Consider the following 24752-nt stretch of genomic DNA (forward strand, 5'->3'; position numbering starts at 1 on the left):
CTCCTAAAAACCTCCCAAAAGGAAATGGGAAGTATAAGGCTCAAATGTAAGGTATTCGGGAGCAGAGTTAAAATTTGGCTTTCAACTTCGGGCAAGTGTGAGGGGCCAGTAAGTAATCCCCAAACGAATATGTTAACCGATCGAGATAATAGAGGGCTCAATTAAAAGGTCATTTGAAGTGAAGTACGAATCTGATATAGTATGGCCTGGAAAGCCATCCCACTCAATAGAAAACCTTCCAAACTGACAATATTGTAGTTGTTGTTGTAGTAGTTTGTTGTGTTCTATCTATTGTCTGCTTGATTTTGTTGAGTGTCAAGAACCAGGAACTCTGCAACTAAGATGGGGTGCTTCCACTGGGATCTGTGTCTGAGGCGAGTGGGTCAGGCTGGGCAGTTAAACAGGTGACGTGTATTGTGCGGTCCCTGGTTACAATCGGGACATACATCTTGCATATCGGCAGCAATCCTTGCTCTGTAGGACAAAACTTGCTTAAGCGGAGCATTATGGTATCTTTGCTAGTAAATTATGAATATTAGGAATGAATATTACCAAGTATCTGCCTTCTGGTCTTAAGTAAATATTTTGCCTCAAATTCGAACAAGTTTTGGAGCTGCCAAATAAGCCCCAAAAGAACATAGGGCCGATCGAGACAATTTTGACTCTAAAAAAGGTTCATTTGAAGTGGAGTATGAGTTTTTTACTGATTTTGGACAAAATCGTTTAGAAAGCCATGCGACGTAGAAAAAAGAACCCTGTAAGTCGACCGTGGCAATATGCGTCTTAAATGAAAGACTATTGAAAGTAGAGTTGTAGGAAAGGAACCAAGTGTTTGGGGTCCTCGAAATATTACCCTATAGCTCATGCAGAATGACCAGGATAATGCAGGACTTATATATAAGGAACAAAATAACATGTTGGCCGATCGGGGCAGTAGGGGGCTGAATTAAAAGGTCATTGGAAGTGGAGTTCGAATGTGATATTAGTCGTAGATACTAAATGTCTGAGGAGCCACTCGACGCAGTAGAAAACCTTCGAAACTGACAATACCTACTACATGTTGGTCATTCGGAACAATATGGGATCTTTGCAAGTAAAGTACGTATATTATGTCTTCGGTTGCCCAAAAAGTAATTGCGGATTTTTCATATAGTCGGCGTTGACAAATTTTTTCACAGCTTGTGACTCTGTAATTGCATTCTTTCTTCTGTCAGTTATCAGCTGTTACTTTCAGCTTGCTTTAGGAAAAAAGTGTAAAAAAGTATATTTGATTAAAGTTCATTCTAAGTTTTATTAAAAATGCATTTACTTTCTTTTAAAAAATCCGCAATTACTTTTTGGGCAATCCAATATATCAGGTGTAAAGTAAAAATTTAGCTCCAAATTCGGACAAGTTTGAGGGCTGAGACAATTTTGGCTCTAATAAATGATCATTGGAAGTGGAGTACAAAATTGATATTAATTTTGGACAACAAATGTCTGGGAGGCCATCCGACTTAGAAACAAGTAAAAATGCATTAAATTCGGCCGTACCGACCTTTCAATACTCACCACCATGGATACATTTAATAACAAAATTTATTGTAACACTGCTGTATCTATATAAATATTCAAATATAGTCGTATCTTAATCATATTTACTTCTGTTGCCAAGAAGTTCTATGGAAGTAACAGTTCGAAATTTCAACGAAATCGGGTAAAAAGTGCTACGTTCTTGTGATTAAGCACTTATTCGGATGATCGATCTATATGACAACTGTATCTAAATATGCACCATATTTGAGTTGTAGGGAGTCTGCTCACTGTTCCAAATTCCAGCAAAATCAGAGAATAAATGTGACTTTTATGGTCTTTAGGCCCCAAAGCTGAAGATTGGTCTCTATGGTAGCTATATCTAAATAAGCCCGGTATGGATCATATTCGGGACAGATGTTCGGAGTCTTGATAAAACTCACTATGCCAAATTTCAGCGAAAACGGGTAATAAATGCACCTGTTATAGGCTTAAGACCCTTAATCGCCAGATCTGTCTTGGCAGCCATATCCAAATTTTGTCCGATGTGGCCCATTCAAGAACTTATCCTGCGTATAGAAGAAATAAGAGCTGTGCAAAATTTCAACTCAACATCTCAAAAGACTGTAGAGCGATTTCAACTGACCAACACACGGTCATCGTTAAATCGTTTTAGAACTTTACAACGATTCGAAATATATGTAGTTTGTAGAGACGGAAATGGATAGATCGACGCGTTACAAACGGGATGATTAAATGGATATATCCCTTATCCTATAGTGGTGGGTGTAAAAAGAACCCCCAAAACTAACCTGTAGGGGTAATGCAGGACTTAAATGAAAGGACTTTGGGATTAATGTACGAATCTGATATTTGAATTTGGGCACAAGTATCTGGAGTCCATCATAAAAACCCTAAGAACCCCTCTAACTGGCATGCAGGCCGATCGGGACAGTATGGAACTCAACTTAAGGGTATTTGATATGAATCAAGGATTCTAATTTGGAATAAGGTTGATTCAGGAAGGAGCTGCGGGACTTTAAAACTATTGTATGGGATACTATGCATTTGAACAACAGGTACGTTAGGTAAGGTTGAAAAGAGGGTGCAAATATTAATCCGTCCCATGTCACTATGGACATACACCTAAGCCAGTAATCGGCTTGTTGTGCGCTCTAAAAACAATTCAACTACTGGCTTAGGTGTATGTCCATAGTGGCATGGGGTAAGTTAACCAAATAATGTAATGTCGATTAGACACAGACTCAGGGTTCTGGGTATAGGCTCCAAAACATTAAAAGAAGCATTCAATTTAAAAAGCCACTTCAGGCTGTAAAGAAGCATACAGAGCCAGCTAGTATACTATGTAAGTTAATCTCATTTGACCAGTGGGACGTATGAGTTATTCAAAGGTTGTTATGTCACGTATACGCTCCCATGGATTTGACAGGTGTTTCAATGCTTTGCATATAATAAGGAATATAAAAACAAGAAAAGAGGCATAAAGTTCGGCCGGGTCGAACTTTGGATAGCCACCCTCTCGGGTATATATGTAAACCACCCTTCGCCATAATCCGGTGAAAAATATTCAAATATTGGACATTTAGTGGTCTAATAAATAAAAGTCACTGTTAAATTTTGGTCCAATATTGGTCTTTCTGGCAGCTATATCCAAATTTAAACCGGTCTAAACCATATAAAACATGGATGTCAAAAAGCCTAAGATAAGTCGCTGTGTCAAATTTCAGCAAAATCGGATAATTAATGCGGCCAAGACCTTAAATCGAGAATTCGGTCTGTATGGCAGCTATATCCAAATCTAACCCGATCTGAGCCAAATTAAAGAATAATGTCGAAGGGCCTACCACAACTCATTGTTCCAAATTTCGATGACATCGGACAATAAATGCGCCTTTTATGGGCCAAAAATCTTAAATCGAGAGGTCGGTCTATAAGACAGCTATATCCAAATCTGAACCGATCTGAGAACCAAATTGAAAAGGAATGTCGAAGGGTCTAAATCAACTTACTGTCCCAAATTTTGGCAAAATCAGACAAAAAATGCGTCTTTTACGGGCGCATGACCTTAAGTCGAAAGATCGTTCTATATGGCAGATATATCCAAATCTGGACCGATCTGGGCCATCTTGACAACTCACTGCCACAAATTTCAGCAAAATCGGACAAAAAATTAGCCTTTAACGGGCGCAGGACCTTAAATCGAAAGATCGTTCTATATGGCAGCTATATCCAAATCTGCACCGATCTGGGCCATCTTCACAATTCATTGCCCCAAATTTAAGCGAAACTGGGCAATAAATGCGCCTTTTATGGGCCCAAGACCTCAAATAGAAAGATCGGTCTATATGGCTATCCAAATCTGGACCGATCTGGGCCAACCTGAAGAAGGATATTGAGTGATCTAACAAGGTCACAAATTTCAGCAAAGTCGGATAATAAATTTGGCTTTTATGCGTCTAGGACCCCATAAAGTATATACATTCTTGATCGTCATGGCATTTTAAGTCCATCTAGCCATGTCCGTCCGTCCGTCCGTCCGTCCATCCGTGTGTACGTCTGTCTAAAGCGCTCTAACTTTCGAAGAAGTAAAGCTAGCCGCTTGAAATTTTACACAAATGCTTCTTATTAGTGAAGGTCGGTTGGGATTGTAAATGAGCCAAGTCGGTCCATGTTTTGATGTAGCTGTCATATAAACCGATCTTGGGTCTTGACATCTTGAGCTTCTAGAGGGCGCATTTCTTATCCGATTTGGTTGGTTGTACGTGGTGTTTTGGTATCACATCTGACAACTGTGCCAGGTAAGGTCTAAATCGGTTCATATCCTGATATAGCTGACGTATAAACCGGCCTTGGGTCTTGACTTGTAGAGCTCTAGAGGGCGAAATTCTCATCTGATTTGGCTGAAATTTAGCATGAAGTGTTCTGGTATGACTTCCAACAATTTTCCGAAATATAGTCTATACCAGTCCATAACCTGATATAGCCGCCGTATAAACCAATCTCCCGAATAGACTGTTTGAGCATCTAGAGGGCGCAATTCTTATCCGATTTGGCCGAAATTTTGCATGACGTATTTTATTTTGATTTTCAACAACTGTGATAAGTTTGGTATAAATCAGTCTATATCCTGATATAGCCGCCATATAAACCGATCTTCCGATTAGACTTCTTATGCTTCTAGAGGGCGAAATTCTTATCCAATGTGGTTGGAATTTTGAATATGTCGTTTTGGTATGACTTTCAACAACTGTTCTAAGTATGGTCTAAATCGGTATATAACCTGATATAGCTGCCATATAAACCGATTGACTTTGACTTTTTGAGCCTCTAGAGGGCGCAATTGTTACTCGAATTGCCTGATTTGGAGTTGCTGTTTTTCTATGACTGGTGTTTTCTATTCGAAAAAGTCAGTTAAAGATCTTGTTTAAGACTATAGAGTGATTTCAACCGACGGACGGACGAACAGACAGACGTACGGACATGACTAGCTCGTCTTAGATTGTTACGACGATCAAGAATATATACATATACTTTATAGGGTCGGAAATGAATATTTCGATGTGTTGCAATCGCAATGACAAACTGAATATACCGCCATCCTTCGGTGGTGGGTATAATAAGATTGACCCAAAACACGACTTTAAAATTAAAATGTGGGGTCAAACCATGGTGTACAGATAACCCCAAGTCGACTTTTATTATGGTGAGAACAGTTGAGCCAATAGAACCACCACAAGAAAAAGGAATTTCGGGCAGTATTCATGCGACTAAATTTTTTTTAAACCAACCCCATTGGAACCTGACAATAAAGGGGAACTGTTCATTTTATTCGTCGCAAGTTTTCAATTAAATTTACTTAACTAATTAAAAATTTTCGCAAAAACTATATTTCTTAGCAAGAAAACCCTTTCATGGAAGAAAAAATTAAAATACCTGTCAAAGAGCTATAGCTTGTTCTTTGCCAAAGGTTCTTCTTCTGCTGTTGGTATTGAGTTGCCGTTGCTCAATAAACTTTCCAATACACATTAAGTGTGTTTTCTCGTTTTTGTTTTTTTTTTTTTAATTAAACCCTAAGCGTATTTAATCTGCTGCTACACAAATAATACCGAGAATATGCGGCAGACGAGAGGATATCTAAGATGTTGCGAGGAACTTAATTAAAAACTTCTACCGCAATTTTGTCGACAGAGTCATCAAAAACCCTTTTTGCTTAATTGAAATAATCCTTTAAAAAAATTATCTACACTTCATCTACATTTTAAGCAGTTTGGAAAACTTGTAAAACACAGCCGTTCGCAAGCACACACACACTCACACACACACGCAAACACCGATTAAGACCACACTCACTACACGAACACAAGCAATGACACACAAAAACTAAAATTTATGTTGAAAGGAAACTTCCAAAGAAAATAAATGAAGAAGCAGCAAGAGTGGAAAAACACATGTGAAATTAGTAAAACCACAACCGCCAACACCTACAACAGAATTTCAAACACATACACACACAGACATAAATTTGCGCTCACGTACACTCGGGCACATTACCTATGCCACAGCCACATCCAATACTACTACCGTCATAAAACACTTTTAATGTCAACCCTTACCAATGAACATAAAACTTATCCACAGCATGGTTCTTTCAACCTCTCTTCCAACTCTTCGTCCTTCAGCCCTCTCCCACCATGCATGCTATCGTGTGGCCTTAATCTATCGAAAATTTACAGCTATTTGGGTCTCTTATATCTGCAGCTATGTTCGATAGTTTTTAATAAAGTTTTTGCCTGAACTGTGGAGAGGCATTAAAGTTTTCGTGGTATTCATTAACGCTTTTCACTCCCCCCCCACCCCCCTTCATAACAAGTCACACCAGCTTGAGTTAAATTGGATCGTAACGCTTAAGGGTAAACTTCCTGCTATCTTATTTGTGTGTCTTACCCCATCTTTTGAGTCAATACATGCAGGATGTTAAGATGATTGTGGAAATAGAACCACTACACAAATTGTTATGTATTGTTTTTATGAGCTTTCAAATTGAATTGCAAGTTGTATTGATTTTCACCCCCAAAAGCACCAGCATGAGATTACACTCAAAAGAATTTTGGGTAAAAAAAAATGTTTTCAGTAGAATGAAATGTGGCAAGAATGAGGTAAGTTGAGTATTCAAAAACTCATATTGGATGACGAATTTTTTATTGTATATATATTCAACAATACAAATTGTGAATAAAAAGATGTAGTTGATTCGTACTTTTAGTTAAGGATTTTTTAATTAATATTAAGGAATATTTACTAAATATTAAGGCAACACACTTTTTGCTGATTTTTAAATGTTTTTTGTTATACTCCTCTTAGAATAGAAAGCATTAAACAATGGTCTAAAGCCGGACAATATCCTGCAATGGAATCTCAATGTTAAGGAATTTTTTATATTTAATGGATCTACTTATGACTCCCTACCACTGAAGGGTTTCAAGCTTTGTTGTTGGGTATATAAACCTCAATGTTCGGCTGAATGGTGAATCTGAAATGTTCACAGATGATGCAGAATGGTCCTGTGGTAAGAAATAGGGTACCTCATTTTTTGATATCTGAACCATCCCCCTTATCATAATTTTCAAAAAAAAGCTAGTACTTGGAGATTGCTGGGATAGTTCAAACTACATTTTGTTTTCCCAACTATACTCGCAGTTACCTCAAAACAAAAACATCTAATTGATATTCAAATTTGGAGTGGGATGCTTTGGGGGCCGCCCCAGCCCCCAAGGCCTGCCAAAGGCTTATATAGATCAACATGACAATATGTGACTCAAATAAAAGATATTTGAGAGTATAAAACGAATCTGATATCCAGTAAGGCCAAGGATTTCGGGAGCTGCCCCATCCCTAATACAATGCCAAATCGGGCATATTTACCAACTATGGCAATATGGGGCTCAAATGAAAGGTCTTTTGAGGTAGAGCAAGGATTTGATATCACTATCACTTTCGAACCGGATATATTAACCGACATGCCATGAGGAGGGCTCAAATAAGAGATATTCAAGAGTGAAAGTTTCTAAGAAAATATTCCAATACCAGCTAATTTTTTACTATTCTTTGAAATTTTGCCTTATACTCACTTCCATTAGAACACAAATCATGGAGCTATGAGTAGGTGATTTCTAACAAGGCTTACACATATGTTAACTTGTCGTATTTTACTCTTTCCAACATTTCGGCCGGTATCTCACGAATAAATACTTCAATGTTACCTTTCAATGCGTCAATTAAAGCGGGATTTTCCGAATGGACATGAGCTTTAACATAGACCCAAAAAATAATCTAATAGGTCAACTGATCGGTCCCGAACGTGAAATAAAATAAATCCATTGTTACACGTGCTGTGTGGCATGTGGTACTTGTCTTTTTTTGAAACCACATGTCATGCAAGCCAAGTTCTTGCATTTTGGGCAAAAAAAAAAGTTAGATATCATATCACGGTAGCGCTCACCATTTACTGTGACATAACGATTCGCATCATCTTTGAAGAAGTACGGTCCAATGATGCCACCAACCCATAGACCACACTAAACTGTGACTTTTTCTGCATGCATTGGTAGCTCTTGCAATGCTGACCTTCACGCTTTCAATAATTTTCAAGCGTTGTTAGTATGTAAGAAGATTCATGGTTAAATTATAGACCAAACTAAAGATGTTTGACATAAAATACGAACATACGTGAGCTGATCAAATCAGTGTGGCCAACAAGATAATAGCTAAGAATGATTTCTTTTTTTATTTCCTATTTACTAACGGACATGTCCATCCGTTTTAAATTTTGATTGCTGATTGATTCTCATTCCACTTCATAGATGACTGTTCAATTATTATTTGTTTGAAAACATTTTTTTTTTATTAATTTAGCATCTTAGCCTACAAAACTAAACATTTAAAGACGCTTCTATTTGTGAGCCTATTTTGAGTCTTCAACTACGGTTCACTGTTGTCTTGGTCCAAGGTAAATTTCCCAACTATAAACGATGGTTTGGCCCTCATTTTAGATTTAGATACTTGTTTTCAATAACAAGACGCAAAGTTAAGGATTTATTCACCTTCCTTTTTTAAGTAAAAAATTCGTAATATGAAGGAAAATGTTTCCTTAAAAAATTTGAAAATGTATCATCTTTGAATTAAGTTTGCTAATCTTTGGCTTGAATCTTTAAAATTTGGACAAACATTTTTCTGGGCACTATATGCGTAATGGGTCGATCGGGGCACATGTGGTTCAGGTACCAAGAAGTCTTTTACAGGGTTTAGATTAAAATTGTAAAGAAAAACGTTAATAAAATAGGCTTTTACGTGCATAAGACTCTAAATAGGCAGATCAGAATGGACGGCAGCCATATCCAAATAAGGCATAATGTAGACCATAATCGGTACGGATATTGGTTGTTGTAACGCAACTCACTTTTCCAAATGTCAGTCCTAATCGGGAACTAAATTAGCTTTTTATGTGCAAAAGACCTCAAATCAGCAGATCGGTCTATGTGGCAGCTATATCTTAATAAAGTCTGCTATTGACTGTACTCGTTACGGATATCGGATGGCACAGACCAACTCACGTTTCCAAATTTTCAACAAAGTCGGGTTATAAATGTGACTTTTATTGGGTTAAGACCCTGAACCAGCAGATCTATCTCTATAACAGTCATATTTAAAATGTTCCGATCTCGACCATAATCCATTAGAATACTGGATGCCCCACAACATTTTACTATTCCAAGTTTCAATTAAATGGGGTAAAAATGCGCCTTTTATATGCAAAAGATCCTCGGCAGATTGGTCTATATGGCAGCTATATCTAAAACCGGTCATATGTCGATCATACTTGGTTCGAATAAAGGGTGGCCCAATCCAACTCACTGTTTAAAATTTCATCAAAATTAGATAATAACAAAGGCGCTTCAAACCCTAAGTCGGCAGATCGGTCTATATGACAGCTATATCCAAATATGCTCTCATGTTAAACATACTCGGCTCAGATATCATGTGGCCTTATATGAAATCGAGATACGACAATGAAGACGATTTGAACAGATGGATAAAAGCTGAACGACATGGTGGGCCTGGGGGTCTACATAAAGAACTAAGGGACTGAGATCTGTTTTAGACTGCCTGACCATAATACGGTGCTGCAAGCGGAGAACCGGGCGATCACGGAGTGCGTACGGTGGTGCGGTGGTAACGCGAGAATGTGAACATATTTACGGACAGTGAACTGGCCATCAGGGCAATAACAAACAGGACGATATGGTCACGAAAAGTCTTGGACTGTAAGGAGATGCGGAGCTGAGTATGGCACGATCCGCGTCGTTTGGTTGCCAGGCCATAGCGGGGTAAGGGGGTAGACGATTTGGCAGTGAAGGCCAGAGTAGTGCTAAGTTTGGTTAATCTCTCGGGTAGACACAGTCCGAGTTAATGGCGTGGGCTACGAACACGCATTTTAGACTGTGGAAAAGCGAAATAGTCGGTAGGATGACGAAAATCCTATGGGGAATCCAGATTGTGAGAAGGCGAGGTTATTGCTGAAAGGAAGTAAGCAGGAGGTCAGTGTAGATTTCGGTACCATAACAAGCTGAAGGTCGTTTTAAATGGCAGCTATATCAGGTTTTAGTCCGATTTAAAGCATACTTGGCACAGATAGTGAAAGTCATAACAAATCGTTACGTGCAGCCAAATCGGATAAGAATTAAGCCCCCGAGAAGCTCAAGAAGTCAAATTGGGAGCTATATCAAAACAAGACCGGCCAATTTGCAGCGAAATTTTGTGTGCTCTCATATAATACCCTAAAAATATAAATTTGGTATCCAAATTTCGGATGGGGTATCTAGAGGGCGGCCCCGCCCTAAAACCTACCAAACATATATTTAGACCAATCACGACAACATGGGACTCAAATGAAAGGTATTTAGGATAAGAAAAAATATCTGATAACCAATTGACGGACCAAGTGTTAGGGGAACCACTCCAATCCCCAAAACACCCCTAAATCGGACATATTTACCGACCATGGCAATATGAGACTCAAATGAAAGGTATTTGGGAGTAGAATACGAATATAATATCCAAATGGGACCACGTTTCGTAAATATTCCAAGGAAACTTTTGTTCCATATAGTAAAATAGTAAAAGAAGGCGCACCGGAGCGGGCCCGTGTCAGCTAGTAAGAAGTATAAGTGCAATATTGCAAGTGCCTAGCCTAATCTTTCGATATCTAGAGTGACTTAAAATATAATGCTGTGACGATCCAGAATATATACTAAATATGGTCTAAGACGAAATTCGTATACCTCCATCCAGTTGATGTAAATATTTGATTCATATGTTGTAGCATTATACACCTATTTTAATAAAGCTATCAAGCGGAACCTTGGTATTCACCAATATTTTATCTAAACACAGATTAAGTTTGAAGATTACCTTTATCTTGGCGTAACACATATATAGGACACTTTTAGAAACCAATCTCTCGATTTGACTTCTTGAGTACCTCATGAAGTAATTCTTACCCCATTATACACAAAAAAGAAAAAACAAAGGGATTTCTCGCTTGACTTCATATTTTCCTCTACTTAAGAATCATACCTTCCTTGTCTTTTGCATTTCCCCAGTTGATTTAAATTGTCTTTTTCTGTCACAACAACTTTATTCTCTCTATTGTTTCAAACAAAGTTCTTACGCTCTATTAAGTTCTTCTACATATACCTGATACAAGACTTCTCATGTATTGTGGTTGACACAATCTGCACAGGACGTTAGCATAATGAAATCAGGTATGTACGAGATTTAATTATTTCATATATACAAAAATAAACACAATCAAAAGAATTTTATCTCCTTTGTAGGGAATTGTTATTTTGTATTGTTTTGACGTTTGTTCTGAAAACAGAGCAAGAAAACTGAATAAACAATGTTCACCAAAGAAAAAAAAAACCAAATGGAAATTATTATTGCAATAAAAAGAACGAAAATACAAATATACATACAGTGAGGGATTAAACTAAAGCACGGATTTCTGCCAGCCAGCATTTGCTTCAATAAAAATTTAAATCATGCATTTATACAAAAATGTTTTTTTTATTGTTGTTTTGAAAAAAATGCTATGTCATGAATGCAAAATATCAATAATTGGAAAATAAATGCAACACACAGGAATGGGAATATAAAGGAACTTTCATTAGTAAAAGGGATTTTTGTAAAAAACTGCGGTATACCATTATCGATCCGATATTGCAGTGGCCGGTCAGGACTCCCAACAATCTAAAATCGCGTCTTCCCATCTCAAGTACAATTGACGTCCTCGTTCCGTAGAACCTCGGCCACAGGCCTAAGTAACAACCCCAGCGCCAGCCCACGCCAAGTTTGTGCATTCGCCTTAATGGGCACTCACCATCGCAAACAGCCAGCACAGAGCGCGGTTCACCATCGTCGGCCCTTACACAGAGTCCATGATCCAAACCGGGCCCCGATCCGCCCCTTGCCACTCCTTGATGAGCCGGAACCCAGCACAATATAACAGCAGACCCCAAACGCCGGACACGTCTCTTGCATCTCCTGACAAGCCTCAAGTTCGCATGACCCGTAGCCAGAGCCTTTAGTGCCGCCTAACTGTTCATTAAATTGTGACAGTCTGAGAGGACCGACGCTTCTGACTCTGGATCTCGTCCAAAGATCCCAAAAACCTAAGGCTAAAAGCCACTGCACACGTCTAGATATATAAGTGGCTCCTTTGCAAATGCAAATTTGCCCATAAACATTCCATTAAGACATAGGGGTAAACTTCTCACATATCAATGAGTGCTGCCCGATTCAAGTTTTAAGCTTAATGACAAGGGGACTCCTTTTTATAGCGGAATCCAAACGGCGTATTCGACACCTGTTTGTGGAGAAGTTTTTACATGCCTAGAACCTCCTAAATGTCCCTAGCTTTAAAATGGGATAACCACCGCCGAAAATTTTTTCTGATATTCTCGCCAGGATTCAAACCCAGGCGTTCAGCTTCATAGGCGGACATGCTTACGTCCTTCTCGAGAACGAATAACTTAGGAGATACAGCCATTTTAAGTTTTCATTCCAAAAATTAGATTTTCGATGAAATTTGAAATTTTTCGATGGAGTCACGAATTAAGGCACATTTCCCTCTAGGACGCATAGGTCAGGAGATACAGCGATTTTAAGTTTTCCTAGTGAAATTTCGATTTTTAATAGATTTTCGATGATGTTCCGAATTTTTTGATAGTCACGAATTAAGGCCCATTTCCCTCTAGGACGCATAGTTTCGGAGATACAGCCATTTTAAGTTTTCCAAGTGAAATTTCGATTTTTAATGGATTCCCAGGAATTAAAAAATCCTACCTAGGTATCCCATCCGGGTAAATAGACGGATCCACCCGTGTAGCCTGAACTTCCTGAAGACCTGAGTTCCGTCAATTCAAAAACATGGCTCTGTCAAAGGTCCCTCGCACTCGATGCACCCAAGTGTGGCATTAGGAGTCCGATTCGAACCCTTTTCCATTCCATCCAGATTTCTACAGACGCCTTGATTGTACCGCGTTGGTATGACCTGTTCATATCCACTTTCTATTCTCTCATCGCTTTAATTCCTTACCTATAGTATATATACCCTTAAGAAGACGAGGCTATTACTGAAAGGAAGTAAAAAAGAGGATTACGAACTCACTTATGCAAAATCAATGCGGCAAGTGATAGCATGTGGGACTCTTAGGTGGGGACACAATACGGGACATAAATCAACTAGGGGGCGTGGTATGGAAAACAATTTGGTTTTTTGTAAGCAGCACCGAATTCCCGATTTATATTTCCTTTTTGAGTTTTCTTTTAGGTATTAAGAGCCCACAACAAGCCGATTATTGGCTTAGGTATTTGACATGGGGCGGATTGATATCCTAACCTAACCTAGCCCAGATTAACCAATTTGCAAAAAATTTGCACTAGGTATAAAAAATAAACGCCAAACAATCACAAATTTAACAAGTAAAAGCGTGCTTAGTTCGGCCGGGCCGAATCTCATATCCCCTCCATCATGGATCGCATCTGTCAAGTTCTTTGGACGATATCTCTTTATAGACAATCAAAGGATAACGGATAAGAATTGCTATGGGATTTAGGCTATATCAATTCATGAACCGGTAGGGGTTATAGTTGCTATGGCTCTTGGAGACCAAAGTAAAACTCATTGTGAAAAATCTCAGCAAAATCGGATAAGAATTGCGCCTTATAGTGGCTCAAGAAATTAAATTGGGAGATCTATGTATATGGGATATATAAGTATATATAAGGATATCGACCGATTCAGGACATATTTGACACGTATGTTAAAGGTCATACGAAAAGTAGTTTCAGCCAAATCGGATAAGAATTACTCCCTTTAGAGGCACAAGAAGTATAATCGGGAGATCGGTTCATATTGGAGCTTTATCAGGTTGTAAAGCTGTAAGAACCATACTTGGCCCAGTAGTTAGAAGTTACAACAAAACACTACGTGCAAAATTTCAGCCAAATCGGAAAACAAATACGCCCTTTAGCGGTTAAGAAGTCAAGACCCGAAATCAGTTTATATGGGAGCTATATTTAGATATGAACCGATTCAAACCATACTTAAAACAGTTGCTGTTGTTGTGACAGTCGGACAAAAAGAATGCATGGACATACAGATAGACGGACATAGTTAAATCGAATCAGGAAATGATTCTAAGCCGATCGGTATACTTATAGATGGGTCTAGCTCCTCTCCTTCTTAGCGTTGCAAACAAATGCACAAAGTCATAATAGCCTGAACCACAGTGGTGGTGCAGGGAATAATTAAGACCAAATACCTTTCTTACTTCTACTTCAAAATCCCTGTATTTGGGAATGATCTACAAATATGTAGAGTAAATAAAATCCAAACATTTGTTAATTTTTTTTTGCCATCCTGAAACGGCTCTTCATAAACTTGAAATCTCGCTAATTTTATTAAACTCCTATATGTTCATGATAATACAACAAATCAACAAATTTCAGCCACAACGTCCCTCTCAAAAACAAAAAAATAATTCTAAGAACTTTTTTGACATGCAAGTTCATTGAAATTACTTTGAGTTTGTATTCCCAAAACTGACCATAAGTGGTTGCAACTTGTACTTTATCTCAACCATTGACAGTATTGTAAGGTAAAAAGAAGTTGGCAAGTATACCCGTATCAACAATATCACCCCAAAGACACTTCTCATGTGGAAGTCTCGATTTAAAAGCTTTGCCTTTATTGCATTCATCCTTGACATTTTGTTTATCATGCCACCGGAAGATGCTAAAATTTAAACTGAGGGCAGCTGACTTTGATATTTTCTGATGAGGTGGTTTCGAGGTTTGTTGTTATAGTGACCAATAGAAAATATTCGTACAATCGAACTTCATTTGCATGTGGGGAAAAAGTTCGACCAGCTACAAATGTGTACGAGATTTAGCCGGAAACGGATGCTGCATTGATTTGTGTGTGACCATGTTCACTTACATACGAATTTACACACATATAGGGGGGGCGAATGTAAAACAAACATGAGTATTGGACCGTGTGCAAAATCCTTCGACCACACCTTCCACAAGTGCTGGGAAATACAGTAGTTTGATTCGTTTGGGAAATAGAGCATCAAAACAAAAGGTTGACATATCATCAGGCTGATCAGTGCCACATGTCATGTAAACACACAAATCCAACACATATGTGTGTGTGTGTGTGTCCTGTAGCTTAGGCAGACAAAAGATGGAAAGACAGATAAACAAATGTATGAATCATTTAGGTTAAGTTTGACCAAATAGATTGTGATACGACTTTATATTAAATAAAATTGAAAAGATTAAAAAATACGCTATTTAATATAGTCAGAGAAACAGATATTCATTTGTGAGCTTAAAATTCAAAGACGATTTAGCAAAGTCCGTCCGTCTACTTGTCTTAAAGACTAGTCGGCTAAGACCCTGTAGGGAATCCAGGCTTGAAAAGAGATTTTCATCCATTTTTGGGTCTTCTCCTCGCAATTTCAGGGGCAGTGACACAACAGATTCTCGATCGCCCCCAACAGAAGTCTCTCTTACTGGGCCCATCAAAGATTTGATGTTGGAATGACCAGTCAGGACTGTCCTCAGTCATGCTTTCTCAGTCCCACGATAAGTGATGAACTGTTTCTCACAAAACACAGCCAGAGGGTCTTTGACGACATATTATCTACTTTACCAGCCCACGCTTTATTCGCGCAATTGTAGTAGAAGGCGTCCACACTACCAAGAAGCTCGGACAGTGGAGCTATCACTGATACCATAGCAAGATCCATGTGGCAATCAGAGTTCCATTTCTGGGCAGCTCGTCAACCCCTTCTTCCCCAACACACCCTGATGGCCTGGGACCCAGCAATGCCTGACAGCCTTTTCCATGGTTCGAAGAAGCTCTTTGCATCTTTAAACCAATTTTGACCTCACAAGACCTAACGCCAGAGCCTTCAGCGCCGCCTGACCAGTCCTAAGTCATGCTTTCTCAGTCCCACGATAAGTGATGAACTGTTTCTCACAAAACACAGCCAGAGGGCCTTTGACGACCTATTATCTACTTTACCAGCCCACGCTTTATTCGCGCAATTGTAGTAGAAGGCGTCCACACTACCAAGAAGCTCGAACAGTGGAGCTATCACTGATACCATAGCAAGATCCATGTGGCAATCAGAGTTCCATTTCTCGGCAGCTCGTCAACCCCTTCTTCCCCAACACACCTTGATGGCCTGGGACCCAGCAATTCCTGACAGCCTTTTCCATGGTTCGAAGAAGCTCTTTGCATCTTTAAGCTAGTTTTGACCTCACAAGACCTAACGCCAGAGCCTTCAGCGACGCCTGACCATTTACGTACATCGTGACAGTCTGATAGGGTCATGGGGCCCGCATCAACATCGTTTACAATGCCTTTAGGATCGCGAAAACCTCTGCCTGAAAGACGCTGCATCCATTCAAAAGTCTATAAGATTCCCAGTTACCAAAGGAATACAGGTTATTGCTCGTGTGCTCATATCTAAACCAGACTCATCCGTACACAGAGGTTCCTGGGAAGGGCGGAGTGCTACATACCCCGATTAAAATGAAAATCTCACTGATTCCATAGCAAGATCCATGCGGCAATCAGAGTTCCATTTCTAGCCAGCTCCTCAATCGTTTCGTGCCCCGCTACACCTGGATGGCCTAGGACCCATCACAGCCTGACAGCCTTTCCCATGGTTCGACGAAGCTTTCTGCATCTTAAACCATTTTTGACATCACGCGACCCGACGCCAGAGCCTTTAGCGCCGCCTGACTGTCTACGTTTATCGTGACAGTCCGATGGGGCCGCCATTCCCGCATCAAAATCGTCTCCAGTGCGAATCAGGATGGCGAATTCCTCTGGCTGAAAGACGCTGGAACAATCCAGAAGTCTATGAGATTATCAGGAATTCATTGAATACTTCTGCTGCCATGTCCATAGCCAATTTAAACCTATCGGTGTATACAGGTGTTCCCGGAAAGGGAGGCGTGCCCAACTAGATCCCTTTTAGGGAAAACAACTTCCAACCTATCAACAATGAAGGACTCCCCTGTTATACAATCAGTCGCGCCGCATATAGCTTGGGGCCACGCGGAATCACCATCCCCTCGCAGAACAGAAGAATAGTCTATGTTAGAGGAGCTCCATGTACCTGCTTCCCTCAGTCTCATGGCGATCTTTGTTGCCACACACCCATCATATAGGTTCAAAGGTATAAGATCGAAAATGGCATTCAGCGGTAGTTCCAGTCCATCCAGGATAGGCCCCTTAAAAAAAAAAACTTTCCATTAAGGAACAGGGGCAACCCAGCGACTTCCTTCTGGTGAATAGGGGCAAACCAGCTACTTTACCTTCTGGGTAAAATTTGCACATTTTGCCCATGAACATTCCATTAAGGAATCAATGTGTGCTGTCCGATTCAAGTTTAAGCTCAACGATAAAGGGCCTTCTTTTTAGAGCCGAGTCCGAACGGCGAGCCGCACTGCGACACCTCTTTGTTGAGAAGTTTATACATGGTTGCCATACCGAATACAGTACCGGTACAGTACCTCACAAATGTCGCCAGCATTAGGAGGGGATAACAACCGTTGAAATTTTATGCTGATGTTCTTGCCAGGATTCGAACCCAGGCGTTCAGCGTCATAGAAGGAAATGCTAACCTCCGCGCGGTGGCATTGTAGCTTCCTTAAAGTTCCCTGAACGAGGTCCTTCATAGTAGAGAGGAATAGGCCAGCCAACATGATGAAGACTTTTAGCCTTTCTTCCTCTCGAAAGACTTCAGAATTCCATTGATCACCAAAACCACAATAGAGTTAATTAAATCCTTCCTTGCGGAGTTCCTCTGGCAATAATCTTCTTTATCGAGCCCTCTCAAAAGATATCAGAGTAACAATGATTATCAATAGCCACAATAGAGGTGATAAAATCACTACTTGCGGAGGTCCTCTGGTCACAATCTTCCTTATCGAGTCTTCTGACAGTGACGCGTTAATAGTTCGGTCTTTCAGCATCGTTTCAACCAAATTTACCAAAATAAAGGGGTCCTTCATATCGCCCAGAGCGCTACCCATGGACCCCAACTTCACTTTATTAAAAGCCCTTTTTATGCCCAAGAAGACCGCCAAAATGAAGTCGTCCACATCCAAAATCTCTATGATGTAATCAACGACAACATGAAGGACACTGTCAACCGACCGACCCTTTGAGAACGCATGCTGAAGCCTGCACGCTAGTGTAAGGTCCAGAGGGTCCCTTCAAAATGAAGGATGAAAGACTTATTGGCCTGCAGTTCTTGGGTAGAGAATGGCTCGGTTTACCTGCTTTCGGGATAAAAACCACCCTAACCTCCCGGAACCCAGTCGGTATACTCATATATTCTAACAAAAAGGGGCCCTAAAAATCATCTCAAGGAGTCGTATGACATTCGGTGCTGCTTTTTACAGCATAGCAGGCAGTAAGCAATCCGGTCCACTGACTTTTTGGGTTCAAACGAATTCACCGCCCAGACTACCTTCCCCTCTGTTATCATGTCCTCAACCACAGACAGTTGTTGTTGTAGCTACATTTCCATGCGTAGGTGGCGTTCTATACCAAACTCTAATATGTGAGCAAGCTCGTTTTGGTCTATACGTCTGATCGCCGCGGCAACATGATGGCCATTGGTTATTTAAAGGCGCCAATAACTGGCCTTATCATATCGACCATCATAGGCACTAAGTATTTAAACAAGAATCGTTGAGAGACTCTCCACTGAGACTCTCCACTCGATACCGCGATTGAAGTTGCAGCAACTCCGTATATAGCATGTCCGCAACCTGTAGAAGTGATAACGAAGAACACCACACAGATAGGATCAAAGTTCCAGCCTGTCTGGTGCTCATAGTTATCGGTACCACTGAGAGTAACTCGGCACTGTGCTATGTCAAAGGGACACCGATACTATCCACCTGCCACGTCCGAGCACCCAAAGACGTGCGTTGCAGCTAGTTTAGTTCAACTGTAGATCCAACCTCATCGTCGAAAAAGTAAAGTCAAATGATCCCATAAACCACACCACTCTATATATTAAAATTTGACACCAAGTGCCGTGGGTTCTCCCCACCTCCAAAAAAACATCAAAAAATTACATATTTACCGACTGGGGCAAAATGTGTATCAAATGAAAGGTAATTGGAAGTAGAGTATAAATCTGGTAAAAGAATTCGGTTCAAGGTGTCTACCAGACCTCCCCAATCCCAAAACTCTCCCAAAACGGGCATGTATGACTAAAATCACAAAATGGGTATCAAATAAAAGGTTTTAGGGAGTAGACTATGAACCTGGTGTACAATCTTAGAAAAAAGAGTCTGGGGATCGTCCACCCATTAAATACCCTTCTATACGACATATAGGTCGATTTGGACAATATGGGACTTTAGGGGAAGGTCTGCGACAGTAAAGTACAAATTTGATCTGTAGACCCAACCCCTTCCCTCAATTTTCAAAAACGCCAGATCTCGGCCTATGCCGCCTAATGGTAACCCAGAAACACAAAATTGGCACAAAACTTAGTGGTAAAGTAAGCTGGGATTACTTAGGGCACCCGGTAGCCGAGTAAATAGCGTGCTTGGAATATCAGTGCAGTCGTGGGTTCGATTCCTGCCAGAAGCCTTGTTCTGTCGCTACTGTGGTATCGCAATGGACCCAATATTGTCTAAGGGAGTCTGTAAAGGACTGTCACTCTAACCTCATCGAACCTAACCTAAGCTGGGGGGACGCCCCACCCAAAAACCCATCCAAACGGACATGTTTGCCGATTGAGACAATATGGGTATCTAATGAAAGGTATTTAAGAGTGGAGTACAACTTAATATAAAAATTTTACACCAAGTGCCGTGGGTCCTCCCCACCTTCAAAAAACATTCAAAAAAATTACATATTTACCGACTGGGGCAAAATGTGTATCAAATGAAAGCTAATTGGAAGTGGAGTACTAATCTGGTATAAGAATTTGGTCCAAGGTATTTACGAGACCTCTCCAATCCCAAAACCCTCCCTAAACGGGCATGTATGACTAAAATCACAAAATGTGTATCAAATAAAAGGTCTTAGGAAGTAGATTATGAATCTGGTATGCAATCTTAGAAAAAATAGTCTGGGGATCGTCCACCCACTAAATACCCTTCTATACGACATATAGGTCGATAGGGACAATATGTGACTTACGAGGAAGGTCTACAACAGTAAAGTACGAATCTTATCCCTAGACACAACCCCTTTCCTCAATTTTCAAAAACGCCAGATCTCGGCCTATGCCGACTAATGCTAACCCAGAAACACAAAATTGGCATACAACTTTGGAGTCAAGTAGGCTGGGGTACTTAGGGCACCCGGTAGTCGATTAAGTAGCGTGCTTGGATTATCAGTGCAGGGGTCGTGGGTTCGATTCCTGCCAGAAGCCTTGGTCTGTCCTTACTATGGTATCGCAATGGACATAAAATTGTCTAAGGGAGTCTGTAAAGGACTGTCACTCTAACCTCATCAAACCTAACCTAAGCTGGGGGGGACGCCCCACACAAAAACCCATCCAAACGGACATGTTTGCCGATTGAGCACATATGGGTATCAAATGAAAGGTATTTAAGAGTAAAGTTCGAACTTTGTAGAAAAATGTTCCCTCGAGTGTCTATGATTCCCCTAATCCCCACATAGGAATTCTTGGGTTGCGTCCCATCCCCAACAACCCCAAAATTAAATAAACTGTTTTAGAGAGAGACTATGGGATAAAATTAGACTCGAATGAAAAGTCTTTGACAGGAGAGTATGTATTTGAGATTAATATTAGGGACCAAGCACCTTGACAGGACATTTATATCGCGTCAGTAAGGGACTCGAAGAAAAGGGTTTGACAAGTATCTGAGGGGCTGTCTCCCAAACAAGAGGTAGGCGACTGCCCAACCGAAGAAAAACCATAGCCGATAGGAACAACAAAAAAACCATCAAGCGAGCATATATGCCGTTCGGAACTAAAAAGACCGTAATAAAAGTTCAGTTTGTGTATATAACACCGCATCGTTTGGTGGCCGGGCCAAAACGGAGTGAGGGGGAATGAAAGGGCAGACAATTTGGCGGTGGCAGCCGCCAATAAAGTTGATTAACCCAAAGCATTTCGGATCGACGTAGTCCGAGTAGAGGATGTGGGCAAAGAATGCGCATGCAACATTGTGGAACAGCGAAATGGTCCGTAGGACGGCGAAAATCCTATGGGGGGACCCAGATCGTGAGAAGACGAGGCTATTACTGAAGGGAAGCAAAAAGGAGGTCAGTATAGCTATCGGTATCATAACGGGACACATAGGACTAAGAGCTAAGAGACGTTGGAGCATTTCCTTTGTCACTGCCAGGCTTTCGCGTCTAACAGGTACCGGCACTTAGGAGGGGACACAATGCCAGACATGAACCAAATTAGGGGAGTGCTATAGAAAACAATTAGGGATTTTGTAAGTATCACGGAATACCTAACTTAAAATTTTATTTTTAGTAACCTTTATAGTTTTTAGAGCGCACAACAAGCCGATTACTGGCTTAGGTGTATGTCCGTAGTGGCATGGGGTGTTTTTGTGTAGAAGTTTAATTATTTCAATGTGCTGTTGCAGCATGTATCGTTCCATTTGTAATAATGGCGTAGTTTCTACTTCTCAAACGTCAAAGGATAAAAGCTTCCAAAATGAGACATACTGAAATACCGTGTGATTCAAAATAACACCTCTTGTTGGGAGACTCGATAAATCCATGTTGGTGGTAATAAAGTTGGCTCGTTTTCATGTTCAATATTTAAGTGTATTTCCTACATAGTGTATGACTGTCTCTGATTAGTTGTTTCCTAGTAACGCTTGGATTAAAAAAATAGAATTTAGATATCATCCTACCATCCCTGGCCACCTGCATTTAAACTTAATGCCAAGCAATCCGGTTTGTTAAAAAAAAAAAAAAAAAAAAAAAAACATTCCAACCGACCCTCAATTATATTTGGACCATACGCAGAACATGTCAAAACCGTGACTATGGTAATGAACGAGAACGTGTGCAATCAATGGCTTTCGGTGGGTGAAGAGTGCATACATACTGTTTTCAAACATACTACCATAGCGACATCCTTTGATCTAACCCACACCGAAACATCCACCCAAATGATTCATTTCAATGACAGCTTTGATCAGGATTTCCTAACTAATGAAGTGATTTTGAAATAGAATCATTTCGAATGCACAACTACTACGATTCCCAACACAAATCGCCAAATGTACTCTACAGGCTGGTTCATCTTGCTTTTTTTAAGTAGCACTCCAGCCGACTCTTTACCTCAAAAGTGCATCATGGTACCATTTGTCTCTATGGTTGCGATTGTGATGTCTGTGAGGGACATCATCGTGGTCGAACTGTATGTGGCATACAGTTGGCAAATGGCTTGTCATTGGTTGGAAAATTTGGCCAAATTTTCTACAAAATAGAGGAAATTACTTTACCGGCAAATACGAATCGTAATTGATGATTAAAAACTTCCAAAGAACACCTCAAAGGACATGTGGCACAATGACAGCATTCATGTGCATGTTAGACAGGATAGAAGCTGCTAGTAAGCATTGGGCAAAATTGGAACAGGAAGTTTAATACCAAATTTCAATTAGAGTCAATTGAAAATGGTTCGTAGAAGAAAACACAAAAAAAAACAGTTGATGCCTAGGTAACTGGTTACGGGGATCTCTAGGGAATCATTGAATGAATTAATTTTAATTTTAATCGATGGTGCACTTATCGTAAATGGAGAGTGGTTTCCCTTAGTAATACTTTCAAATACAAATTGAAAGAGTGTAAATCAATCAATCTTATGTTCGATGTTGGAAATGGTACTTTTTTAAGGGATCCAGTTGAAAATTTCAGGTGAGTATGAAATTCGCAAAGTAAATACATATTTATATTACACTATCTGGCCCGGTGCTCTCCTCTGCAATGATAGCTACAATAGTGTTATCCATTAGGCAGATGATGATATGGCCCTGGAGTACACTCCACCAAATTTGTTATTCAAATCAGCAAAAACGTTTGCTAATATAGCAGTTTTTGTCTGCAGACATTACTCCCGTTTCAGCAACATAGGGCTGCTGTATTTGAAAACTTTTCGGTCATCTAAATCAGCAAAAAAAAATCTGCTGTTTTAAGTACAAGGCCCTACTAGCCGACATACTACTGGTCAGCAAAAGATTTTTAACGAAGACACGTGGTTCGAGTCTTAAAGATAAGTCCGAACCTATTTTATCTTCACATGCCTATAATTTGCTTTGGCCATCGGCAAATCAATACGCTTTTTAAGAGGTTAGAATAATTAAAGGTTCATTGCTCTAAGGTTCTAGTGCGAATAATCCCTAAAGTGGGCTGGGAGATTCGCTGCATAGGCCACTCCAAAGACTACACGTCTAGAATCAGAAACACCACCGCAGTCAGCCAAAAGGCTGTGGTCACCTTAGGGACATCACATGCCCCCAAGAACTAAGGTGAACAATAGTAATTTGGGTCCAAGAACCTTTGTGAGTGTCACTAAGGATAGATTGGCGATGGTATGGTTGCCCAAAAAGTAATTGCGGATTTTTTAAAAGAAAGTAAATGCATTTTTAATAAAACTTAGAATGAACTTTAATCAAATATACCTTTGACAGAAGAAAGAATGCAATAACAGAGTCACAAGCTGTAAAAAAATTTGTCAACGCCGACTATATGAAAAATCCGCAATTACTTTTTGGGCAACCCAATAGTTGGGACAAATTGACTGTCATCTGTATATTCCGATGTCCTTGCGGAATTGCCTGGGCCTCTTGTAATTTGTGACGATGCCGGCTTGTATCGTGACCGATATAAAATAATTACTTTCTGCGATCCACGCTCAATTGAAATAGATCGCTGCACCATTAAATAAATTGGCGAAATCTGACCAGGCGCACTAGATTTAGTCAAGAAGGAAGATATTCCTTCTCGACCAATGGCATAAGCTTGGATACCAATGATTCCTCAAATCCAGAATTCATACTTGGGAGATGAACAAATAATTGAGAAAATTGTAACCTGTAGTTTGTACACAAATTAGCATGTCCATCTGACAGGCAGAGGGATAGAGAGACGGACATAGCCTAGTCCGAACGGCGTGCCGTAGTGCGACACCTCTTTGGAGCGAAGCTTTACATGGCGTAGTGCCTCACAAAAGTTGCCAGCATTAGGAGTGGATAACCACTGCTGAAAATTGTTTTGATAGTCTCGCCAGGATTCGAACCCGCGTCATAGGCGGACATGCTAAACTCTGCGCTACGGTGGCGTAGGGTATAACAATTAAAATTCAAAAGCTAACATCTCATCAATAAGACATCTAGCGTCAGAAACACACACAGAGCAAAGACTTGCTATCCAAGACTATTGCATATTGCAGCTATATATTTATCGAAGTGCTGTTCGTGCATTCATCTGTGTTTGCGCTTCTTTTTATTTGGTCTCAAAATTATTTTATTTCTTGTTGGATTTCTCCAGGATCTTGGGCCAATAATCTTCTTAAGGAGGTTTTTATACACACCACCATAGGATGGGG

General features: G+C 40.1%; 1 protein-coding gene across 3 annotated transcripts in view; it reads right to left on the reverse strand.

Moving 5' to 3' along the window:
* LOC106093533 (protein turtle) overlaps positions 1-24752 on the reverse strand; it is a 479313-nt gene that overhangs the window by 331734 nt on the left and 122827 nt on the right. The gene's annotated exons all lie outside the window — the stretch shown is intronic.

This window comes from Stomoxys calcitrans, chromosome 3 (assembly GCF_963082655.1).
Source record: "Stomoxys calcitrans chromosome 3, idStoCalc2.1, whole genome shotgun sequence".
NCBI lineage: Eukaryota > Metazoa > Arthropoda > Insecta > Diptera > Muscidae > Stomoxys > Stomoxys calcitrans.